The sequence below is a fragment of the Pan paniscus genome, chromosome 7 (assembly GCF_029289425.2).
Source record: "Pan paniscus chromosome 7, NHGRI_mPanPan1-v2.0_pri, whole genome shotgun sequence".
NCBI classification, from domain to species: domain Eukaryota; kingdom Metazoa; phylum Chordata; class Mammalia; order Primates; family Hominidae; genus Pan; species Pan paniscus.
Genome location: NC_073256.2, coordinates 22,042,994 through 22,067,253, shown reverse-complemented (window position 1 = coordinate 22,067,253; position 24,260 = coordinate 22,042,994). Strand labels below are relative to the sequence as shown.

Below are 24,260 nucleotides of genomic sequence, written 5' to 3'. Positions count from 1 at the left end.
GGTGTACCGGAAGTGGTGCGATCTCAGCTCACTGCAAGCTCCGCCTCCTGGGTTGACGCCATTCTCCTGCCTCAGCCTCCCAAGTAGCTGGGACTACAGGCACCCACCACCAGGCCTGGCTAATTTTTTTGTATTTTTAGTAGAGATGGGGTTTCACCGTGTTAGCCAGGATGGTCTGGATCTCCTGACCTCGTGATCTACCCGCCTCGGCCTCCCAAAGTGCTGGATTTACAGGCGTGAGAGTGCAAGGTTTTATTGAGTGGAAGTTTCTTTCAGCAGATGGGGGAGCCAGAAGGGAGATGGTTTACCCCTGGAGTCGGGTGAGTGGCCTGACTCTTCTCCGAATGTCCCAGCCAAACTCTGCGTCGTTCTGCAGTCAGTGTCCTGCGGTGTCGGTGCCCATTGGTGAGTTCCTTTTGACGTCCAGCACCCTTGTGTTCCTCCGGTGATGTGTCCCTCTCGAAGTCCAGCTGCCTGTGTGTCTGCCTGCTAGGGTCTCAGGGTTTTTAGAGGCACAGAATGGGGGTGTGGCAGCCGGGGTGGTCTTGGGAAATGCAACATCTGTGCAGGAAAACAAAAATGCCTGTCCTCACCTAGGTCCGTGGGCACAGGCCCTGGGGTGGAGCCCTAGCCAGAGACCACACCGTCCTCTACCCAGTGCTTCCCTTCGTGACTTCCATATCATTTAAAAGGACCACATTCTTCCCTTCTGAGCACTTCCCCTCTGTATCGCAAAGTGTTGGGATTATAGGCATGAGCCACTGGTCCCAGCCAATTCCGTCCTTTTAATGCAAACTAGAAAATAGGTGTTCAGAAAGGCCTGCCCTATCCACCTCAGGGAGTTGCTATGAAGATCAAATTAGATCATGTGCAACAGAAGTTTAGAAAAGATTCCAAAAGCACTGTGCAACGAGGATGTATTTTTTAACTCCACCGAGTGTACTTAAAACTATGTTTTTTTTCTTTCTTTCTTTTTGTTTGAGACAGAGTTTCACTCTTGTTGCCTAGGCTGGAGTGCAACGATGCCATCTTGGCTTACTGCCACCTCTGCCTCCCAGGTTCAAGTGATTCTCTGCCTCAGTCACCCGAGTAGCTGGGATTACAGGCGCTCGCCACCAGGCCTGGCTAATTTCTTTCTTTTGTTTTTGTCTTTTTAGTAGAGATGGGGTTTCACGGTGTTGGCCAGGCTGGTCTGGAGCTCCTGACCTTAGGTGATCCACCCACCTTGGCCTCTGAGAGTGCTGGGATTAAGGCTTGAGCCACCGCACCCAACCTGTGTTTCTTTTTTAAGCAAGAAAACAAATGCCTCTCCCCAGCGCTCACTAAACAAATCCCTCTTTTTTTCCCATAGGATTCTTATCCTTCTTGCCCCACTGCAAACAATCTATTTTCTTTTGGCCCTTCCGTCCGTCTGTGAAAGGGGCAGGCTTTCTAGCTAACACGTAATCAAATATTTTTGATGACCATAGTCAAGACAACACTTATTATTTTTTTTGAGACGGAGTTTCGCTCTTGTTGCCCAGGCTGGAGTACAATGGCGCAGTCTCGGCTCACTGCAACCTCTGCCTCCAGGTTTCAAGTGATTCTCTTGCCTCAGCCTCCCAAGTAGCTGGGATTACAGGTGCGCAACACCACGCCCTGCTAATTTTTGTATTTTTGGTAGAGATGGGGTTTCTCCATGTTGGTCAGGCTGGTCTCGAACTCCTGACCTCAGGTGATCTACACACCTCAGCCTCCCAAAGTGCTGGAATTACAGGGGTGAGCCACCCTGACTGGCCAAGACAGTGCTTATTAATGCCTGAGATGCATTCAGGAGCACATGACCTGGCTGTGACTATTCTAACAAAGTTCCCCAAATGGGTGGCTCAGGACAACAGAAAGTCATTCTCTCCACTTCCAGAAGCTTGATGTCTGAAACGGGCAGGGCCGTGCTCGCTCTGAAGGCTCTAGGGATGAATCCTTCTTTGCCTCTTCTGGCTTCTGGTGGTTGCTGACAATCCTTGGCTTGTGGCCACATCATTCCATTTTCTTCCTTCATTCTCATGTGGCCTTCTCCCCTGTGTGTCTCTGTCTCTTCTTCTCTTCCCATGAGGAATGCCATTATTACTCGATTTAAGGTCCACGCTATTCCAGTATGTCCTCTTTGTAATTAGATCTGCAGTGATCCTATTTTCTTTTCTTTTTTTGAGATGGAGTCTTGCTCTGTTGCCCAGGCTGGAGTTCAGTGACACAATCTCAGCTCGCTGCAACTCTTCCTCCTGGGTTCAAGTGATTCTTCAGCCTCAGCCTGTGAAGTAGCTGGGATTACAGGTGCACGCCACCATGCCTAGCTAATTTTTGTGTTTTTAGTAGAGACAGGGTTTTGCCATGCTAGCCAGGCAGGTCTCGATCTCCTGACCTCAAGTGATCCTCCTGCCTCAGCCTCCCAAAGTGCTAAGATTACAAGCATGAGCCAACATGCCCTGCTCCTATTTTCTAATAAGGTCACATTCTGGGATTCCTGGTGAATGTGAATTTTTGGAAGACAGTATTCAGTCTAGCAAAAGGCAGAACATCCTCATTTTCTTCTCTACCTCAGAAATAAAGAAGTTAACTTCAACCCCTCTGAGAGAGAGAGAGGCTTCCTGAGCTTCCAACAATCAATTATCCAAATATTAGTCACAGAAGCGCACTAAGGGTTGTGCACAGCACGTGGCCAGCCCGTTCTCAGAGTCTGTCAAGTTTAAGGTGAACGCTAATCCTGAATGAGTTTTAAAATGTATTTGGCATATCCTCATCATTGTAAAATGTTCTCACATTGTGATGGCTGGGGCTTCCCTCTCTGGTGTAATCTACAAAGTCAGACGTGACCCAGCCTGGGTGAGGTGGGCCAAGCCGGGAACTGGGTTAGGAGGGAATCTGGGGAATGATTTCCAAGGTCTCAGATCCCAAACTGGCTTTAGCCTGATTCACCCAGAGGGATCTCATAAAAAATGCACATTCCGGGGCCCACCCCAGACCTAATGAATCAGAATTACCTGGGAAGGAGCCTGGGGAGCTCGGTTTTCAGAAGCAGCCCGGCTGAATCCTACGCTCAGACAGGGCTAGGAAACCTAGCTCAGTCTAGCGCGGTAGTTCCCAAACTCGTCTGTCCTTCAAAAAATACAGATGTTGATGTCCAGTCATGGTGTCCCATGCCTATAATCCCAGCAGTTTGGGAGGCTGAGGTGGGAGTATCGCTTGAGCCCAGGAGTTTGAGACCAGCCTGGAGAACATAGGGAGATACCGTCTCTATAAAAAATTTAAAAATTAGCCATGTGTGGTGGTGCCCGCCTGTGATCCCAGCTACCGTGGAGGTTGAAGTGGGAGGGTTTCTTGAGCCCAGGAGTTGGAGGCTGTAATGAGCTATGATTGTGCCACTGCACTCCAGCCTGGGTAAAAGAGTGAGGCCCTGTCTCAAAAACAATACAAAAAACGGATGCTATGTCCCATTCCAGAGGTTGAGGTTTAATTGCTCTTGGGTGTGGCCTGGGTTTTGGAAGATTTAAAAAAAAAAAAAAAATCCCAGGTGACCGTAACGTGTAGATGAGTTTGGAAACCACACATTTAAGGCACGCTTGAATGGGGGAGTAGTGAGGTGGTGCGGGCTAGCCGGCCAGAACCCAGGAGTGGGCCAGTAGGAACGACCATTGCAGAGGCCATTAAGGCTGGGAAGCATAATGTCTGGGGCCCATAACAATGCTTCAACATGAATGCTTTAGACCTAAGACAATTGGCTAAGTGTGAAAACTGCAAGGCTGAAATGAATGCATCTTTAATGCCTTACAACACTGTCAAGTGGTCAGCTGCAACTCCGTTCTGAGGGCATGATGCCTGAGATATGCCTGTAATGGCGGTTGATTTTAATGAATTTAATATGGTGTGGAGTGGGGCCTTCAAAAGTAAAGATGTCAGTTCTAAGTTGGTTGCAGGGGTCTGGGCAAAGGTCTTAAAACCCCATGGTGAGCAGATGGCCAATCCTGAACACCCCAATTTTAAAACAGGGCTTTTTTTCCAAGAGACTTTTTGAAAATAGCTCCTATTTTGAAGGGAGGAACCCTGGCCGGAGAGAGCCAGAGTTAAGCCCAGCTGAGAGGGGCTTGGTAGGCAGGGGTCTGCCTGATCCTCACTGAAGCTTGATACTCAGGGTGAGCTTCCTAAACCAATGCAGATTTGCCGGCCCACTGAGCCTCCCAGATGAGAACCTGCATTTCAATAAGGTCCTTGATGCAGCCAAGTTTGAGATATACTGGGCTAGAACACCCAGGAGACACAAAGGTTCTCTGAAAACTAAGGAAAATAGGTAGGGTGTGGTGACTCATGCCTGTAATCCTTGTATTTTGGGATGCCAAGGCGGGCGGATCACCTAAGGTCAGGAGTTTGAGACCAGCCTGGATCAACATGGTGAAACACCATCTCTACAAAAAATACAAAAATTAGCTGGGTGCGGCCGGGCACAGTGGCTCATGCCTGTAATCCCAGCACTTTGGGAGTCCGACGCGGGCAGATCACGAGGTCAGGAGATCGAGACCATCCTGGCTAACACGATGAAACCCTGTCTTTACTAAAAACACAAAAAAAATTAGCCGGGCGTGGTGGCAGGTGCCTGTAGTCCCAACTACTCGGGAGGTTGAGGGAGGAAAATGGCATGAACCTCGAGGAGGAGCTTGCAGTGAGCCGAGATTGCACCACTGCACTCCAGCCTGGGCAGCAGAGCCAGACTCTGTCTCAAAAAAAAAAAAAAAAAAAAAAAATTATCTGGGTGAAGTGGCAGGTACCTGTAGTCCCAGCTACTTGGGGGCTGAGACAGGAGAATAGATTGAACCTGGGAGGCGGAAGTTGCAGTGGCCCGAGATCGCACCACTGCACTGCAGTCTGGTGGCAGAGTGAGACTCCATCTAAAAAAATAAATAAATAAATACACAAATAAATAAAAAATAAAAATAAATACTGGGCTAGAAGACCCAGGAGACCCGAAGATTCTCTCAAAAGTAAGGAAAATAATCTAGGTCACAAATATATTCTCTTCCTCCTTCTCCCCATTGCCCCCCTCCACCAGTAATCTTTATAGACTCAAATCGAGTTGATGTTCTATAATCAATTCTAGTCACTTTTATTTGTATTTATTTATTTTAGAGATGGGGGTCTCACTATGTTGCTCAGGCTGGTCTCAAATTCCTGGGCTCAAGTGATCCACCCACCTCCGTCTCCCAAAGTGCTGGGATTACAGGCATCAGCCACTGCACCCGGCCGTCACTTTTATTTTTGATGTTCAAATTATAAGCTAATGCCTGTGAGACCATAGATTCTTTTTATGCACTCAATACATTTTCGTGTTTACCTTTTATTTGTATTATGGAAAAGTTCTGTTTTTTCCACCTGTTTCTATTTGATAATGAAGCCCTCTGTGCCTATCACCAGCCTCAGCTGCCATCATCTCATTACCAATCTGGGTTATTTTGAAACAAATATCTTCTAGTATTTAGCCAGTGTTCAAATTTCCCTAACCATCCTAAATGAATGTTTAGAACAGTTGTTTCATTGGAAACAAGGTCAAAACAAATACATGTTACATTTTTAGGCCAGTCTTGAAAGTAAGTGTAAAACCATGTGTGGGGTAGGAGGTGGGACTAGACTCTCAAGGTGGGGCCTGGATACCAGACCCAATTGAGGACTAGCTAAGACAGATTCCACAATGAATAACACCAGGAGGTGGGAATATTAAGGTCCATTGTGAAGGATGGTTACCACAATTTTTTGATCAACTAGTTATCAACCCTGACTGAAGCTGAGAGAGATTTGTTTTTGCTTTTTTTTCTTTTTTTTCAGAGACAGGGTCTTGCTACGTTGCCCAGGCTGGACTCAAACTCCTGGGCTCAGGTGATTCTTCTGCCTCAGCCTCCTGAGTAGCTGAGACTACAGGTGTGTGCCACTGTGCCCAACAAGATTTTAAAAAAATACGTATGCCCGGACACCACTCTAAACCAACTAAATCAGAATCAGATATCGTGAAGTCACTAATCATTTTGCTCCTGGGTCTTTATGACAGTTTTGCTCCTGGGAAACTCCTGGGAATGTGGTAGAGAGAGAGAAGGAGATGGGAAAATAAGATTTTAAGAAGTGTTGCTATGCATTTTGAAAATAATTTTTATTTGGTGTTTGTCTTGAGGGACGGCGGTAAACATTTCAATTGCCTTTAAGTGTGCTGCATGCTGGAATGATGGTTCTTTGAATGCAGCATCAAACTGGCATTGGGTCACATGGCAGCCTGCATTAACCTTTATGCCACATTTATTAAACATGAATGTCATGAGCCCACTCTCAGGGACCTTATAATTTGGAGGGTTAGGTCAGATCCACAAATCTCTTGTATCTCATTGTGAAGGAAAGCTGGCGTGTAGCAGGAGATGGTGTGATAACAATAACATATTGCATGATCAATATTTGTATCTTCTTAGCAATATTAAACTTTTTGACCTCCTCCATTGTGTCATCAATTTGCTTAACACAGTTTCTTCCTCAGCGTCGGTGTTTAGGCCTGGCATAAGCTGTTTGAAACCCAGGCACATACCCCACCCATCATCTTTGGCCTAGTTAACACCTCCCCTCCCTGAGTGGTGCTTTGGAGAACCTGCTTGTTCCTCATCCCACTGATCCCAAACCCAGGACACCCCACAGCTGCTGACCAGTATTAAACCTAACGGAGATTTAATGCCGTTAAATCAGAAGAAATTCTGATTCTCAGGGACTGACATTCATTCACTTAAATACTTGCAGAGTCGGCCAGGTGTGGTGGCCCACACCTGTAATCCCAGCACTTTGGGCAGCCGAGGTGGGTGGATCATGAGGTCAAGAGTTCGAGACCAGCCTGGCCAACATGGTGAAACCCCGTCTCTACTAAAAATACAAAAATTAACTGGTATAGCTGTGTGTGCCTGTAATCCCAGCTACTCAGGAGGCTGAGGCAGGGGATTTGCTTGAACCTGGGAGGTGGAGGTTGCAGTGAGCCAAGATTATGCCATTGCACTCCAGCCTGGGCAGCAGAGCGAGACTCTGTCTCAAAAAACAAAAAACCCAAAAACTTGCAGAGTGAATTTAGGAAACCATGTACTTTACAGTTTAATGCAATGTCTTCCTTTTCCTCTTTCTCAAATATTTTGAGCCAGGTACTATCCTAGACTGTCTTGTGATATTTACAATCTAGGAGAAGGCAGGAGAGAGAACTAAGAACAGAGAGCATGTTCTGAGATGTCTGCTGTGTCTGCAGGTACCTTCCCTCAGTTTCCCTATTCACTGGCCATGCTGGAAAGCAGGTCTTGGAGCCATATTTGTACCATGGTACTTCCCCTCCCTATACTCAATTGGTTGGCCAGAAGCCCAATTGTCATTCTCTCTCTCTCTTTCTCCCTCTCCCTCTCTCCCTCCCTCCCTCCCTCCCTCCCTCTCCAAGATATCCAGTAACTGACTGATCAGCTGGCGGTGGGCTCTGCTGGCTGCCATGATGGGCCACCAGCAAAAAGGGAAAATTGGTTGTGAGTGAGAAGAAGAGATAAGAAAGTCCACAGGGCTGATAAGAAAGACCATGGGCTTCCAGGTGCGGTGGTTCACGCCTGTAATCCCAGCACTTTGGGAGACCAGGATGGCCGGATCACAAGGTCAGGAGATCGAGACCATCCTGGCTCACACGGTGAAAGCCCATCTCTACTAAAAATACAAAAATTAGCTGGGTGTGGTGGCGGGTGCCTGTAGCCCCAGCTAATTGGGAGGCTGAGGTGGGAGAATGGCATTAACCCCAGGAGGTGCAGCTTGCAGTGAACTGAGATTGCACCACTGTACTCCAGCCTGGGCGACAGAGCGAGACTGCGTCTCAAAAAAAAAAAGAAAAAAAGAAAAAAAAAAGAGACCATGGGCTTCTGAGAGCAAGAAAGAGGAATTTTGGTTTCTGTAACTGCATTTTCCATTCTCTCATGGCCTCTCATTTGTTTCTTGTGCCCATGAGTTTGCCTGTTAGAGATAAGGTGTGTTCCTTGTCCTCAAGTTCATGCAAATGGGTTTCTGTTACTTACAATCATTGTTCCCAGATATGGATGGTGACTGATGCTCTACTAAATGTTGAAAAAAAGCAGAGTGGAAGCACAGAAAAGCGGGCTTCTCTGAGGAGGTGACGTTAGAGCCCAGTTGGAAGGCAGGAGTAAATGTGCACCATGATTTTTTAGAATTAAAACCAAGTATCTCACTGCTTGGGCACGTGTAGATAGAGGTGATTTAACGGTAAAGTGTCCCAGTTGTACCCATTGTGAGTTACCTCACCACAGGGATTATGTAGCCCTGAGTTTGCTTAGTGCTTATTTATTTTAGGTTGTTGTTTATCCAAACCTCTTAAATGATATGTGTTTGGAACAAGTAACAGCATCGTTCATTGATGTTGTGGGCAAACCACTATTTTATTACTCAAGACTGGGTAATTTATAAAGAAAAAGAGGTTTAATGGGCTCACAGTTCCATGTGGCTGAAGAAGTCTCGAAATCATGGTGGAAGGCAAAAGGAATGTCTTACATGGTGGCAGACAAGAGTGATAGCTATTTTGGTCATTGTTCGCTGGCCATAGAATTTACTTCTATATTTTGAACTAAGATGAGAGCCAGGCACACAAGACGGTTACAGGTCTGTCTTTTGATTCTGATGATGATGATGAGGATGATGATGATGATGATGATGATGATGATGATGATGATGATGAAATGGCTGACATGGTTGATGACTTGCTTTTTCTCATCATCTCAGACCTAGATTTTTGGCTGGACAATTGGCTTGGGATAGATGAAAATCATTCCTTGTATCCCCTTATCTTAAAGTCAAGACTGAACCAGCCTCCAGACTCAAGCTTTCATGGGACTTCAGATACCATGAGGAATGGGTGTCCCTGCAATATTGTCATGGCTGTCAAAAGTGTTATTGGAGCTGGGCAAGTGGGCGCTCTCCTGTCATTCCATCCTGCTTAGATTTCCCATTCAACACCAATCTTATTTCCTTTTTTTTTTTTTTTTTTTGACAGAGTCTTGCTCTGTCTTCTAGGCTGGAGTGCAGTGGTGGGATCTCGGCTCACTACAGTCTCCACCTCCCAGGTTTAAGTGATTCTTGTGCCTCAGCCTCCCACGTAGCTGGGATTGCAGGTGCACACCATCAAGCCTGGCTCTTTTTTTTTTTTTTTTTTTTTTTGTACTTTTAGTAGAGACAGGGTTTCGCCATGTTGGCCAGGCTGGTCTTGAACTCCTGACCTCAAGTGATCCACCTACCTCTGCCTCCCAAAGTGCTGGGATTACAGGTGTGAGTCACCGTACCTGGCCCCATTTCCTCTTATACCATAAGTCATTGCCTGCAGATGTGTTTTCTCCATTAGTTTGCAAAAGATTCCTGAGAGTAGGTCTGTGCCTCGTTTACTCTGGAATCTCCCTGGCACAAAGCATAGGGCTTTATCTTCAGTAGGCATCCAACAAATGTTTAGTTTCATTCAACAGCTCCTCTTACCACTGCCCCCACCTTATTTGCAGGTGGCTAAGTACAATCGGAACAAGTAGGTATCATAAGATTTAGTCCAGAGCCAATTTGAGAAGAAATTACTTTAGTGATATGAAAATAAACCATGCTATTGAGTCAGAATACTTCTGAGAGTATCCCCTGTCCAAGCATTTGCTGAATTTCGATCTACTAATTTTCAGGTGGAACAGTATGGTTGCAGAGAGTCCATTTGGACATAGATACACTTTCATACATTCATGTCTTTAACAATAATTTGTGGCCCTACTGTGTTTGTTCACTAACTCCTTTGAACCTACCACATAAGCTATATCTGTATTTCCCTTGTAATTTGGGAGGTCCAATGCTTCATTACGCTCATATGCCTGAAACTAATGAAGAAAACAGCTCGTTAACCAGCTAGTATAAAAGTAGCCACCAAATCAAGTCAATCACCTGCCTTAAATCAGCCCAGTAATCCCATCTTGAGCGGAGAAGCCCATTCTGAATCACAGTCAAGACATTGATGGAAAAACAGCTCCCTCTGGGGATCAAAACCACGCTCACTCCAAATCCTCCTCCCCAGCGTTCTACTCATTGCTCACCCACTGAGCCCAGAACAAACCAGAAGTGCTTGAAATGAGGACGGGTAGCTCCGTGTACCAATCGGAATTTAAAACTCTATCAATTCCTGCTATAGAAGTGAGACTTCTCCCCAGGACCAGCATTCCACGAAGGCAGCCCTTTTCTAGATGGAGAAAACAGAACCTGAAGACACCCGTTTCCCTAAACTGCTCCTACTCATGTGTAAGTACAAATGAAAAATGCTGAGGCTGCTTCTGTTGACATTGCTTTTTAATTACGGCCATCAATAAATCATTTTATCCTTGAACAAGACTTGAGAATGACCCGAAGGCAGAGACACAATTCCTTAGGAATTAGGCCAACAGAGAATGGGCTATCTCTCTTCACACCCATTCTCTTACTCTGCTGTCAGAAACAGAAACGTTCTCTGTGAGTAGCTGGGAGTAGACGGCCACACTTGAGTTCCATCTGGGGGTTCTGTTAACACAGTTTTACCCCAGCCTGCCTTGATGGCCACTGCCACACAAGCTGCATCTGTTCTTTCTTCTGCGCCTTTTGTTACTTCGTTGCTTTTCCTCTTTCTAGTGTAGTGAGCTGAATGGTGGCTTTGCACAAGATATATCCAGATCCTTGTGCCTAGAATCTGTGGAGGTGGCATTATTTGGAAAAACGGTCTCTGCAGATGTAATTAAGTTAAGGATCTCGAGATTATCCTGGAGTAATTTAGGTAAGCTGCACATCTAAAGACAAGTGTCCTTATAAGAGGACACTTTTGTCTGGGCGCAGTGGCTCATGCCTGTAATCCCAGCACTTTGGGAGGCCGAGGCGGGTGGATCACCTCAGGTCAGGAGTTTGAGACCAGCCTGACCAACATGGAGAAACCCCATCTCTACTAAAAATACAAAATTAGCCGGGCATGTTGGCGCATGCCTGCAATCCCAGCTACTGGGGAGGCTGAGGCAAGAGAGTTGCTTGAACCCAGGAGGAGGAAGTGGCAGTGAGCTGAGGTCATGGCATTGCACTCCAGCCTGGGCAACAAGAGTGAAACTTCATCTCAAAAAAAAAAAAAAAGGACACCCTTTTTCATGCGCGTCCGTGTGAAGAGACCACAAAACAGGCTTTTTGTGAGCAATAAAGCTGTTTATTTCACCTGGATGCAGGTGGGCTGAGTCCAAAAAGAGTCAGCGAAGGGAGATAGGGGTGGGGCCATTTTATAGGATTTGGGTAGGTAAAGGAAAAAGGGGGGTTCTCTGGCAGGCAGGAGTGGGGGGTCACAAGGTGCTCAGTAGGGTAGCTTTTGAGCCAGGATGAGCAAGGAGAAGGAATTTCACAAGATAATGTCATCAGTTAAGGCAGGAACAGGCCATTTTCATTTATTTTGTGGTGGAATGTCATCAATTAAGGCAGGAACTGGCCATCTGGATGTGTACATGCAGGTCACAGGGGATATGATGGCTTAGCTTGGGCTCAGAGGCCTGTCTTTCCTGTCTTCTTATATTCATAAGAAAAATAAAATGAAATAGTGGTAAAGTATTGGGATGGTGAAAATTCTTTGGGGGTGGTATGGAGAGACAATGGGCGATGTTTCTCAGGGCTGCTTCGAGCGGGATTGGGGTGGCATGGGAACCTAGAGTAGGAGAGATTAAGCTGAAAGAAGGTTTTGTAGTAAGGGGTGATATTGTGGGGTTGTTAGAAGAAACATTTGTCATTTAGAATTATGGTGATGGCCTGGATACAGTTTTGTATGAATTGAAAAACTAAACAGAATAAGAGAAGGAGAAAAACAGGTATTAAAGGACTAAGAATTGGGAGGACCTAGGACATCTAATTAGAGAGTGCCTAAGGAGGTTCAGCATAGCCTTGTCAGCAAAGATTATTTAAGAGTTAAGCGTGGTGGTTTGGGGATAGCACCAGGAGATATCAGCTGTGATGGCTTGGAGAAACAGTGTAAACCACCAGTGTAAACAAGAGCAGGGCATATATGAGTAGTTGAGAACAGTGAATAGGAGTATGACTAGAGAGAAGACAGTAGGGATGACAAGTTTTTTGGGGCACAGTCCAAGTTGGTCTTGTGTCTGGAAAGAGACTGGGGCCTAATAAAAAGGAGCGTCTATACAGGAGATCCAATGGGTTTCGGGGTACCTGCCCCGATAATCACGTAGGTTCTTTTCTATTTTCCTAAGCGTCGACTGGCTTGGGAAATAAAAGGACAGAGTACAAAAGAGAGAAATTTTAAAGCTGGGCGTCCGGGGGAGACATCACACATTGGTAGGATCCGTGATGCCCCACAAGCCACAAAAACCAGCAAGTTTTTATTAGGGAGTTTCAAAAGGGGAGGGAGTATACGAATAGGTGTGGGTGACAGACATCAAGTACTTAACAGGGTAATAGAATAACACAAGGCAAATGGAGACAGGGCGAGATCACAGGACCACAGGACCGAAGTGAAATTAAAATTGCTAATGAAGTTTTGGCACCATTGTCATTGATAACATCTTATCAGGAGACAGGGTTTTGAGATCAACCGGTCTGACCAAAGTTTTTTAGGCGGGAATTTCCTCTTCCTAATAAGCCTGGGAGCGCTATGGGAGACTGGAGTTTATTTCACCTCTGCAATCTCAACCATAAGAGACAGGTACGCCCCGGGGGGCCAGTTCAGAGACCTACCCCTAGGTGCGCATTCTCTTTCTCAGGGACGTTCCATGCTGAGAAAGGAATTCAGTGATATTTCTCCCATTTGCTTTTGAAAGAAGAGAAATATGGCTCTGTTCTGCCGGACTCACCAGCGGTCAGAGTTTAAGGTTATCTCTCTTATTCCCTGAACGATTGCGGTTATCCTATTCTTTTTTCAGGATGCCCACATTTCATATTGCTCAAACACACATGCTGTACAATTTGTGTCGTTAACGCAATTATTACAGGGTCCTGAGACGATATACATCCTTCTCGGCTGACAGGATTAAGAGATTAAAGCAAAGACAGGCATAGGAAATCACAAGGATATTGATTGGGGAAGTGATAAGTGTCCATGAAATCTTTACAATTTATGTTTAGAGATTGCAGTAAAGGCAGGCATAAGAAATTACAAAAGTATTAATTTGGGGAACTAATAAATGTCCATAAAATCTTCACAATCCATGTTCTTCTGCCATGGCTTCAGCCGGTCCCTCCGTTTGGGGTCCCTGACTTCCCGCAACAAATGGGCAGTACCTTGTAGCATTCCGAGGACAGGCCTGAATTCTGAGAAAGGAAAGTGGTAAAAGTATTGTCCCGTCCTTTTTAAGTTGGTGGCTGAGCTTGGTAAGGTGTGTTTTTAAAAGACCATTAGTCTGTTCTACCTTTCCTGAAGACTGAGGACTGTAAGGGATATAAAGGTTTCACTGAACACTAAGAGCCTGAAAAAATGCTTGGCTGACTTGATTAATAAAGGCCGGTCTGCTATCGGACTGTATAGAGGTGGGAAGGCCAAACTGAGGAATTATGTCTGACAGAAGGGAAGAAATGACCGTGGTGGCCTTCTTAGACCCTGTGGGAAAGGCCTCTACCTATCCAGTGAAAGTGTCTACCTAGACCAAGAGGTATTTTAGTTTCCTGACTCAGGGCACGTTGAGTAAAGCTGATTTGCCAGTCCTGGGTGGGGGCAAATCCCTGAGCTTGATGTGTAGGGAAGGGAGGGGGCCTGAAGAATCCCTGAGGAGCAGTAGAATAGCAGATGGAACACTGAGAAGTTATTTCCTTGAGGATAGATTTCCACGATGGAAAGGAAATGAGAGGTTCTAAGAGGCGGGCTAGTGGCTTGTACTATAGCATAGCCTGCTTTTGCTGGTGTGTGGCAATTAGGCCTGGTGGAACTGCCATCAATAAACTAAGTGTGGTCAGGGTGAGAAACAGGGAAGAAGGAAATGTGGGGAAATGGGGTGAATGTCAGGTGGATCAGAGAGATGCAGTCATGAGGGTCAGGTGTGGTATCAGGAATAATGGGGGAGGCCGGATTGAAGTCTGGGCCAGGAACAATGGTAATTGTGGTAGACTCAACAAAGAGTGAGTACAGCAGAAGAAGCCAGGGAGCAGAATGTATATGTGGCAGGTATGAGGAGGAAAATACATTTTGGAAATTATGAGAGCTGTAGAGAGTGAGTTGAGCATAGTTTGTGATTTTAAGGGCCTTTAAAAATATTAGGGTGGCAGCAGCTGCTGCACAGAGACATAACAGCCAACCTAAAACAATAAGGTCAAGTTGTTTGGACAAAAAGGCTACAGGATGCGATCCTGGTCCTTGTGTAAGAATTTCAACTGCACAGCGCTGCACTTCGGCTGTGTGTAATGAAAAGGGTTGGGATGAGTCACGGAGAGCTAGTGTAGCAGGACGAGTTCCAGACAAAACTCCTCAGACACCGGATTAAAGAAGGAAGAGGCTGGGAGGTGGAGGTTGTAGCGAGCCGAGATCACGCCACTGCACTGTACTAAGAAAAATTCTTCTGCCTTGGGATCCTGTTGATCTGTGACCTTACCCCCCAACCCTGTGCTCTGAAACATGTGCTGTGTCCACTCAGGGTTAAATGGATTAAGGGCGGTGCAAGATGTGCTTTTTTAAACAGATGCTTGAAGGCAGCATGCTCGTTAAGAGTCATCACCACTCCTTAATCTCAAGTACCCAGGGACACAAACACTGCAGAAGGCCTCAGGGTCCTCTGCCTAGGAAAACCAGAGACCTTTGTTCACTTGTTTATCTGCTGACCTTCCCTCCACTATTGTCCTATGACCCTGCCAAATCCCCCTCTGTGAGAAACACCCAAGAATGATCAATAAAAATAAAAATGAAAATTAAAAAAAAAAAAAAAAAAAAGAAGGAAGAGGCTTTTTCATTTGGCCGGGAGCGTCGGCAGACTCGTGTCTTAAGAGCCGAGCTCCCTGAAAAAGAAATTCCTAGCCCTTTTAAGGGCTGACAACTCTAAGGGGTCTACGTGAAAAAGTCATAATAGATCAAGTAAGTCTGAGGAACGTGACTGGGGGCTACATACATCAGCTAACAGAACAAAAAGTTTTTACAGTGCTTTCTCATACAATGTCTGGGATTTACAGATAACACCAGTAGTTTTGGTCAGGGGTTAATATTGTTATTTTAACCACCAGGGCCAGGTGGTGGCACCAAGGTCGTCTAGCTATTTATTTTACTTCTGTTTTTTCCAACTTTTTGCTTTCTCCATTTTTTTGCTGTCTTACAAACTAGGGAAAAGGAGAGGTTGGGGAGAAACTGGGAAGGACAACAGGAGAAGTGGTGGTCTCATACCATATTTCCCCCCTTTGAGCATTTTCACTTTTTAGTGGGAGTTCTCACTCTCATCTTTACTTTTTGAGTCTCTTTGTGAGATAGAGCGATACTGATTTATATAACACACGTGTGCTGAACTTTTCTGATGAACCAAAGTTGCTACAAAACCTTTTATCATTTGAAAAAGCAAGAGTAATACACAGGGGAGCAGAAAGCAGTTTCCTATCACTAGCAATACACCTACTATGAGGGTTTTAAATCCTCCTATAGCTTGAAACCATTTTTCAAATAAAGACTCAGGATTAAACTCGTGCCAAACCTGTACAGGCACATGTGCCACCTTTGTCATGTCCCTGACTATGTTTTTAACCACCTGTCCTTGATCATTTATTTGTAGGCAGCAATTGGTTAAGTTAAATTTTCCACAAACTCCTCCTTCAGCTACTAGCAAGTAGTCTAAGGCCAGTCTATTCTGATAGATAGCATTCCTCATTTGGGTTTCTTGCCAAGCTAAAACAGTCAAAGCTCTGCCAGTTTCATTAGTAATTATTTGTAAGATGGCCTGCAACCGTATGATCCAATTGAGCATGTAGATGGGGGTTCGGTATCCCCATGAGCCGTCTTGTGCCCATGTGGCAGGCCCATAATACTGAATGATCCTTTCAGGGGGCCACTCATTCTCTTTCCAGTTTCCTATAACTATGCCTTTCTTTTCTTGGGAGGCGTAGACAGGGAAACCTAGTAGCTCACCCATTTTTATGGGTAATAAGAAAAAGGATGGCTTAATAGTGCCAATAACACAACTGCCTGCCCATTTATTAGGTAACCGAATGTAGGCTCTGTGCCTACGTATCTAGTATAGTCCAGCGGGAACCGTCCAGTCCTGATGAGATTCTGGATGAGCCTAAGCAGTTTTTAATTTAGAAAATTTACTAAATGGATTCTTTTCAGTGTGGTTTAGGTCCTACTAAGTAATTGTCTTTGTTGTGCTGTTATACAACTTCTCTCCTATACAATTAAGCTTTCCTACAGGGATGATAAAGTCTTTCCCTCCTCTAGCTATACAGTATTGTCTAATAATTGAGGGTTTTAGGACCTAGAAGTTGCTAGCTTCGGCCTTCTGAACTGGAATTATATCAGGAGCTGGATCAGTAGGCACCAACTCTCGGGCTTCCCAAGGCCATCTGTCTCCGATAGTGCTTCCTCCGCGTACATAACAAGAAGTAACATTAAGTAAGAAAATTACATTTTCTGCTAATTGGAGAAACAAATTTTTTGTCTTTTTCAGAAGTTCTGGTGCTGGCAGATTCAGCTCCTCATAAAAGGTTTGAAATACTGGTTTGGGAGAGCACTTGTGGACCTCCCCTCTAATTAAAATGGCAACTTGAGGGTTTAACCCTGTCCTATTGATCCCCAGGGTTACGCGTTCTCCCTTTTTCCAACAGGGATCTAGGGGATTGATAATTATTAGTTCTAGTGGGTTACAGTGACCGGCAGCACAGGAGGGGTTGGCTTCCCCCTTCTGAAGATAAACCGGGTCCTTTTTGTTCTTTTTTTAAGTAGCCTAAATAACACATGGCCAATAGGCACAATTTTTACAAACCCCTGACTCATGACAAACATATTTATTTTCTACTCTTTAGCTCCTTTCTCAGTTAAGAGAACCACATCCTATTTCTAGGTTTTATTACTAATGGCTGCACAAGCATCAAATCTTAAAGTTATTTGCTTGGGGATTTCTTTTTCTTCCGTTCTAGTTATTATTTTACTTGTATCACCTAGGAAAAGGCCAGTTCTTCTTCTTATTTCAAAAACGGTGGTTGCAGGGGGCTCAGATGGGTTATAACACACATCAGGTCGGTCATTTCTCGGGCTACATACCTTGTACTGAGTGGCATTATACAAACAAGTTTCTTTTATTGTTTCCATACATTCATAATAACTATAGAACAAAAAGATTGTTTTAATTTGCTGTCCTACTTCGGTGACCTGATGAATACACTGGGAACAGTCCCCAGTTTGAGTAAGATCAGTTGAAGCCCTTACTGTATAAGTCAAAAATTTAAGAAAAATGAATCTCACGATGAGTTTCCTCAGGCTTCGGCCGTGCGTGGACCAGTCAGCTTCCGGGTGTGACTGGAGCAGGGCTTGTCGTCTTCTTCAGGGTCACTCTGCAAGGGTTGTCTGGGCTTGGTCTTGCCTCCCAGGTTTCAGGTGCTGCAGGTTTTACAGGGCTGTGGTGGATCCAGGCTGGGATTCCTTCTACCTTCACAGCGGTGGGAGTGCTCAGAACGATAGTCTGGGGTCCTTTCCACAGTGGACACAAAGAGGCTACTTTCCAGTTCTTGATCCACACTCGATCACCTGAGGAGAAAGGGTGAACTGGGGAGAATAAGCTAACAGGGCATCTCTCATTTACCCAGGCTGAGAATGTTTGTGTAATTTTTCCTAAGGCCTGTAGCTGTCGCTGTAACTCAATTTCACCTAACTCTCAGGGAGTGCCTGGAAGTCCCCGCAATACAGGAGGGGGCCTATGATATAAAATTTCATAAGGGGAATATCCTGTTCTTTTAGAAGGGGTACATCTAATTTTAAATAATACCATAGGGAGAGCCTGTATCCATTTTAATCCTGTTTCCTGACATACTTTCCCTAAACTATTTTTGATAGTTTGATTCATTCGCTCTACCTTTCTGGAACTCTGAGGCCAGTAGGCAGCATACAGTTTCCATGTGATCCCTAATATCTTTGCCGCCTTCTGTACTAAGTCAGCCACAAATGCTGGCCTGTTATCTCAGTCGATCCGTAAGGGCAGTTCAAATCTAGGAATAAGATCTCGAAGAAGCACAAGAGTTACTTCACGAGCTTTCTCAGTTTGTGTTGGATAAGCCTCCACCTACCCAGAGTAGGTATGCCCAAGAACTAGTAAATACTTGTTACCTCTACACTTTGGCATCTCTGTGAAGTCCACCTGGAGATCTTCAAAGGGGGCTGCTCCATAAGCTTGTATGCCGGGTGGAACGGCTGGACCTTGCCTCGCATTATGCTGTTGGCAGGTAACACACCACTGCGTCACCGTTTTGGCAAGGGCTGACAAATGCGAGATGTAGAAATACCAGCCTAACAACTTATCAAGTGACTCCTGACCTAGATGGGTGGTTTCAGGCACAGCCGGTACAACTGCAGCTCCTAGCAGCTGTGGCACAGCTACTCTCCCATCCGGTAACCGAATTCATCCTTCCTCCATCACTTGTCCTCTCTCTGCCTGGAAAAAGTCCTTTTCTTCTTTAGAATAAGTAGGTAGAAGATCAGGTGCTTGAGGGAGCATGGGGGCTGTGACTGATGCCCGGAAGGGGGCAGATGCTCCTTTTCGAGCCTCTAAGTCAGCGCGGGAATTCCCTAAACCCACCAAGGTGGAAGTTCGCTGGTGTCCTCTGCAATGCATAATTGCCACCTTGTGGGGTCTCCATACGGCTTTTAATAATTGCGAGATTTCTTGTTGATATTTTGTGTCTTTTCCCCCAGAGTTCAATAGGCCCTTTTCTTTCTATAATGCTCCACGCACTTGAAGGGTTGAAAAGGTATATTGAGATTCAGTGTAAATGTTGACATTCTTAGCTTCACTAAGTTCTAAGTCCCAAATGAAAGCAATGAGTTCAGCTTTCTGAGCTGAAGTGCCCTGGGGAAACGATCTGGCTTCAGCAACAGTGTCCAGAGTTACCACCGCATAGCTTGCACATCTCTGTCCTTGTGGGTTGATGAAGCTGCTCCCATCCAAGTACTGTTCCTAGTCTACTGATGCCTAAGGCTGGTCCTGGAGGTTAGGTCTGCTAGAGTAAACTGAGTCCAACACTTCTACACAGTCATTCTCGACAGGGCTCTCTGACACTGGGAGCAAGGTAGCGGGGTTCAGGGTGTTACAACCTTCAATGGTTATATGGGGATTTTCACAGAGCAAACTTTGGTACTTAGTGAGTCTAGCATTCATTAGCCAATGATGTCTATTAGTATTCATTAAAGTCACCACAGCATGGGGGACTTTTATGTTCAGGTTATGTCCAAGAGTCAGCTTATCTGCTTCTTGTACTAGCAGGGCAGTTGCTGCCAAGGCCCTTAAACAAGGGGGCCATCCTTTAGAAACTCCGTCTAGTTGTTTAGAGAGGTAGGCCACCGGCCTCAGCCAGGGACCCACAGTTTGGATTAAAATTCCAACTGCCATCTTTTCTCTCTCTGACACATACGATGGAAAAGGCTTTGTTAGATCGGGTAGCCCCAGGGCTGGGGCTGATATAAATCTTTCCTTTATCTCATGAAAGGCTTGCTGTTGCTGGGATCCCCATTCAAAACGTTCCCGGTCCTCCTCCCCCCCCCCCCCCTCCTTTGTGACCTCATACAAAGGCTTGGCTTATACTGCAAAGTTTGGGATCTACAGTCTGAAAAACCCCACAGCCCATAAGAATTCTCTCACCTGCCTTCTGGTCTTAGGCTCCGGTAGATTGCAAATGACATGCTTTCTTTCTGATCCTAGGCTGCTCTCCCCCTTTGGGATAGTAAATCCTAAGTAATGTACCTATTGTCGGCAGATCTAAGCTTTTTTCTTGGACCTCTTATACTCACAGTCCTCCAGGTGCCAGAGTAGAGCATCTGTTCCTTTGGTGCACCCGACTGTCGTGGGGTGTCCCAGCAAAAGGTCATCAACGTACTGGAGCAACACGCAGTCTAGGTCTCTGGTGGGAGACTTCTGGAGGTCTCGAGGCAATGCCTCCCTGAAGAGGGTAGGGGAGTTTTTGAACCCTTGGGGAAGCCCGGTCCAAGTGTACTGAGTAGTGACCCCTGACTCCGGATCTTCCCACTGAAAGGCAGAGAGCTTCTGGTTCTCAGGAGCTAATCTGATGCTAAAGAAAGCATCTTTCAGGTCCAAGCAGGTGAAGCAGCTGTCCTCAGCTGGCAGCAACCCCAGCAATGTGTACGGGTTAGGTATTGCTGGATGTAAAGTCACTGTAGCCTGATTAACCAAGTGCAAATCCTGTAGAGGCCAGTAGTCCTTGTTCTTAGGCTTGGGTACAGGCAGGAGGGGAGTGTTCCATGGAGACTGACAAGGAACTCTAATTCTAAAAGTTCTTAGGTGCTTGAGATGGACCTGGATACCTTCAAGACCTTCTCTGGGGACCGGCTCCTGTTTCTGCCTAACCGGCTGGGCCCTAGGCTTAACTTCTACAAGTACGGGGGCTTGGTTGACTGCAAACCCTGGAGGGTTGTCTTCCGCCCTCACTCTTGGCCACCGCTTAGCCAGAGCTGGTCTTATCTCTTGGCCCCACTCAGTTAAGAAGTCTCCATTCTTCCTCTCGGGGGACCGTAAGGGTCATAATGACTCTCGTTATGGGTGACTTTAGCAGCAAAGAGCCATGTTCTGTAAAAGAGATAGTGGCTTTGTTTGCTAAGCAAGTCCCTTCCCAACAAGCGCAAGGGACAGTCAGGAGTGTACCAAAACTGATGAATCACTTTATGTCCTCCTACACCACAAGTCCGAGGCAAGCAGAAAGCTTGCTTTGCTGAAACTCCCGTGGCTCCGATGATGTCAATAAACTTTTTGGATAAGGGGGTGACCGGGGCGGTTACTACCGAATGTTTAGGACCAGTATCTACGAGAAAATCAATGTCTTTACCCCTAACTGTCATCCTGACCATAGGCTCTTTGGGGGTCCTTGAGCCCGGTCCCCCTCAGTCCAATAACCCTTCTGCCAGGTTGAGCAGGGCCCCTTCATCCTTGTCTGGGGCCTCCTGCTCTGAGTCATCTGATTTTCTTTTTAGCTGAGGACATTTGTTTTTCCAATGTCCTATTTCTTTACAATAAGCACACTGATTACGCTGCAAGCTCTGGCAGCCAGGCTGAGTTTCCTTCCTGGGGCCCCCCTTCCCTTGCCTCTTTGGGGGGACCCCTCTGATTGCTGCCGCTAACAGGTCGGTGTTTCTCTGGGCCTGACGTTCATTGTCTCTGTGGTTTTCCTTACGGCTTACTGCATCCCTGTTTACAAACGCCTGGTTAGTTATTTCTAATAACTGTGATGTGTTCATCCCTGCAAACTCAGCCTGTTACTGCAGTTTTCTTTTAATGTCTTCTGCGCTGTGACTAACTAAAGCCATGTTAATCATGCCTTGATTTTCAGGGCTATCGGGATCAAAGGGAGTATACATACAATAGGCCTCACACAGTCTCTCCTACAATTGTGCTGGACATTCTTCTTTTCTCTGAATGACCTCAGAGACTTTGTTAACATTTGTGGCCTTCTGGGCTCCCCTCTTTAATCCTTCCAAGAGAGTTTCCCTGTCTCTGTTTATCCTTTGCATATCCTCTCTTTCATGTGGATCCCACTGGGGGTCAGATCCTGGTAACTGGGTCCTTCCATACTCTTGGGGGTTTTGGTAATCAGCTGGTGCATGTTCCTCTAGCCACTTAGTTGCTGCTTGGAGCACTCTCCGCCTTTCATCTGTGTTAAAGAGGAACATGAGCAACTGGTGGCAATCAGTCCAGGTGGGGTTATGGGTCTGGATAATAGTTTGGAGCAAATCAATCAGAGCTTGTGGCTTTTCGGTACAGGACGGGTTATTGTTTTTCCAGATGAGAAGGTGGGCAGAGGTGAAGGGCTGGTACCCAAAATCACGCCTCTCCACCACGTGACCATCCTCATCTATCCCAGTATACCGCTGCTCTCTCAGGGGCATTTGTGTCCCCGTTTTGGGTCTTAAACGAGCTGCCAAGGGAGGGGTTTCTCCCGAGTCCTCACCTCCTCTCTTGTCTACTCTGGGTGGCCTGGGGATATGTTTGTCTTGTGGAGGCACAAGCACTGTGGACTCAAAAGTGGGGAGCCTGCCTCCCTGGTAAGGAGAGGGCACCACTGGGATCACTGGTGCCATCTCCTGCAATGGATCTTCTGATGTTGGGTCGAACAGAACTTCAGGAGTTGATTTCCCTCGGCGGGTGGAGTGGGATCCTTCCTTGGCTCTCTGTCACTTTGCTACTAGCACTGCTGCTGCCTGCCCTCTTAGCCACTATGGGGGGTTTAGCATCAGTCGTAACCAAGTGTCTATGTATGGAAACTGGTCTGAGTGTCCTGACTTACCAGTTACCTTGTGCCATACCTTAGAAACAAGAGACCTGTGCAGGCTTCCTTCTGATGGCCACCCTACTTCTAATGTTGGCCAATCTATTTCACACAAAGTTCTAAGTTCTCCAAAGTCTCCATTAAATCCTTTCTTAAAATTTTTCAACATAGTTCCTAGCGGAGTAGGCTTACTTTGTATCTGACCCACGTTTCCTCGAGACAAAACACCAAGATCACACCACACGCACACCACAGAACAAAGAATGGGTCAAAAGGGTACACACACACTTTTTCAGTTTTCACCAAACCAGAATCAAAACCAAAATCAGAGTATCCAGAAATCCAAGCCAGGTCAAACCAAAACCAAAGTATCAAGCAATTCAAGTCAAGTCGAAAACAAAAACCAAAGTGCCAGTACAGGCACGCCGTGGGTCATCAGGCCACACTTCCAGTCAAATGGAGTGGGCAAGTTCCAAAGACCAGTCTTTCCAAGTTTCAAATGTCCGGACTCCAACTGCCTCTTCCTTCCCTGTGTTCAGCCACTGTGTTGATCCTCCATGGGGGCCTACTACACACTGCTCTGACGAGGCATTCCTCCGGGGCAATTGCCTACCCGGGAGAGCTCTCAGGATCCGCGTCGCTCAAGCTGGCCGGAGTCCCCCACAGGGATGCTCCACAGGGCAGGCCTAAGCCACCTAACGGGCTGCCTCGACTTTCCGTCAATTACATCGCTTCCCGGTCAGGGAACCAAGACTAGGGTGGGGGCAGTCTTTAAAGCTGTCTTCAAGGAACAGAAAGAGGAGTGGGGAAAGGATTTAGGATCTATGGGGTCAGCTAGGTTTCCTTTTGTGAGTTTATATAATGGTTTTGTTAGGATGGCAAAACCAGATATCTAAAGATGAAAGTATCCAACCATGCCCAGGAAGGAAAGGAGTTGTTGTTTTGTAGAAGGGGTTGGGGTTTGAGAGATTAGTCACACACGATCGGCAGGGAGAGCACGTGTGTTTTTCTGAGAATTATGCGGAGATAGGTAACAGATAAGGAAGAAATTTGGGCTTGACTGAAGTAATGGGGGCTGTCTGTGAAGCCTTGCAGCACTACAGCCCAGGTAATTTGCAGAGCCTGATGGGTGTCAGGGTCAGTCCAAGTGAAAGTGAAGAGTGGCTGGGATGAAGGGTGCAAAGGAATAGTAAAGAAAGCATGTTTGAGATCCAGAACAGAATAATGGGTTGTGGAGGGAGGAATTGAGGATAGGAGAGTATACGTGTTTGGCTCCTTGGGGCGGATAGGCAAAACAATTTGGTTGATAAGTCATAGATCCTGAACTAACTTGTAAGGCTTGTCTGGTTTTAGGACAGGTAAGATGGGGGAATTGTAAGGAGAGTTTATAGGCTTTAAAAGGCCATGCTGTAGCAGATGTGTGATAACAGACTTTAATCCTTTCAAAGCATGCTGTGGGATGAGATATTGGCATTGAGGAGGGTAAGGGTGATTAGGTTTTAATGAGATGATAAGGAGTGCATGATAGGTCGCCAAGGAGGGAGTACAGGTATCTTCTACTTGTGGGTTAAGGTGGGTGGCAATGAGATGTATCTGTAGTCCGGGAATAGTCAAGGAAGCAGATAATTTAGTTGAAGTGTCTCGGCCTAATAAGGGAACTGGGCAGGTGGGGATAACTAAAAAGGAGTGCTTAAAAGAGTGTTGTCTAAGTTGGCACCAGAGTTGGGGAGTTTTAAGAGGTTTAGAAGCCTGGCTGTCAATACCCA

At 46.0% G+C, this 24,260-nt stretch overlaps 1 protein-coding gene and 1 long non-coding RNA gene across 19 annotated transcripts in view; one reads left to right on the top strand and one right to left on the bottom strand.

The window, feature by feature from the left end:
* Window positions 1-24,260, top strand: part of LOC117981308 (meiosis expressed gene 1 protein homolog) — a 147,743-nt gene that overhangs the window by 50,217 nt on the left and 73,266 nt on the right. For 2 of the 18 annotated variants that reach the window (XR_010113072.1, XR_010113069.1), the window contains one exon: window positions 10,121-10,341. The exons of 14 other annotated variants lie outside the window; for them this stretch is intronic. The gene's annotated coding sequence lies outside the window, so the exon portion shown is untranslated. The remainder of the gene's footprint in view (window positions 1-10,120; window positions 10,342-24,260) is intronic. 2 more of the 18 variants (XR_010113077.1, XR_010113080.1) reach the window with 1 other exon arrangement.
* Window positions 12,346-24,260, bottom strand: part of LOC129395916 (uncharacterized) — a 56,190-nt gene continuing 44,275 nt past the window's right edge. Inside the window, exon 6 of the long non-coding RNA XR_010113084.1 lies at window positions 12,346-13,359. This is a non-coding gene — a long non-coding RNA (uncharacterized LOC129395916). The remainder of the gene's footprint in view (window positions 13,360-24,260) is intronic.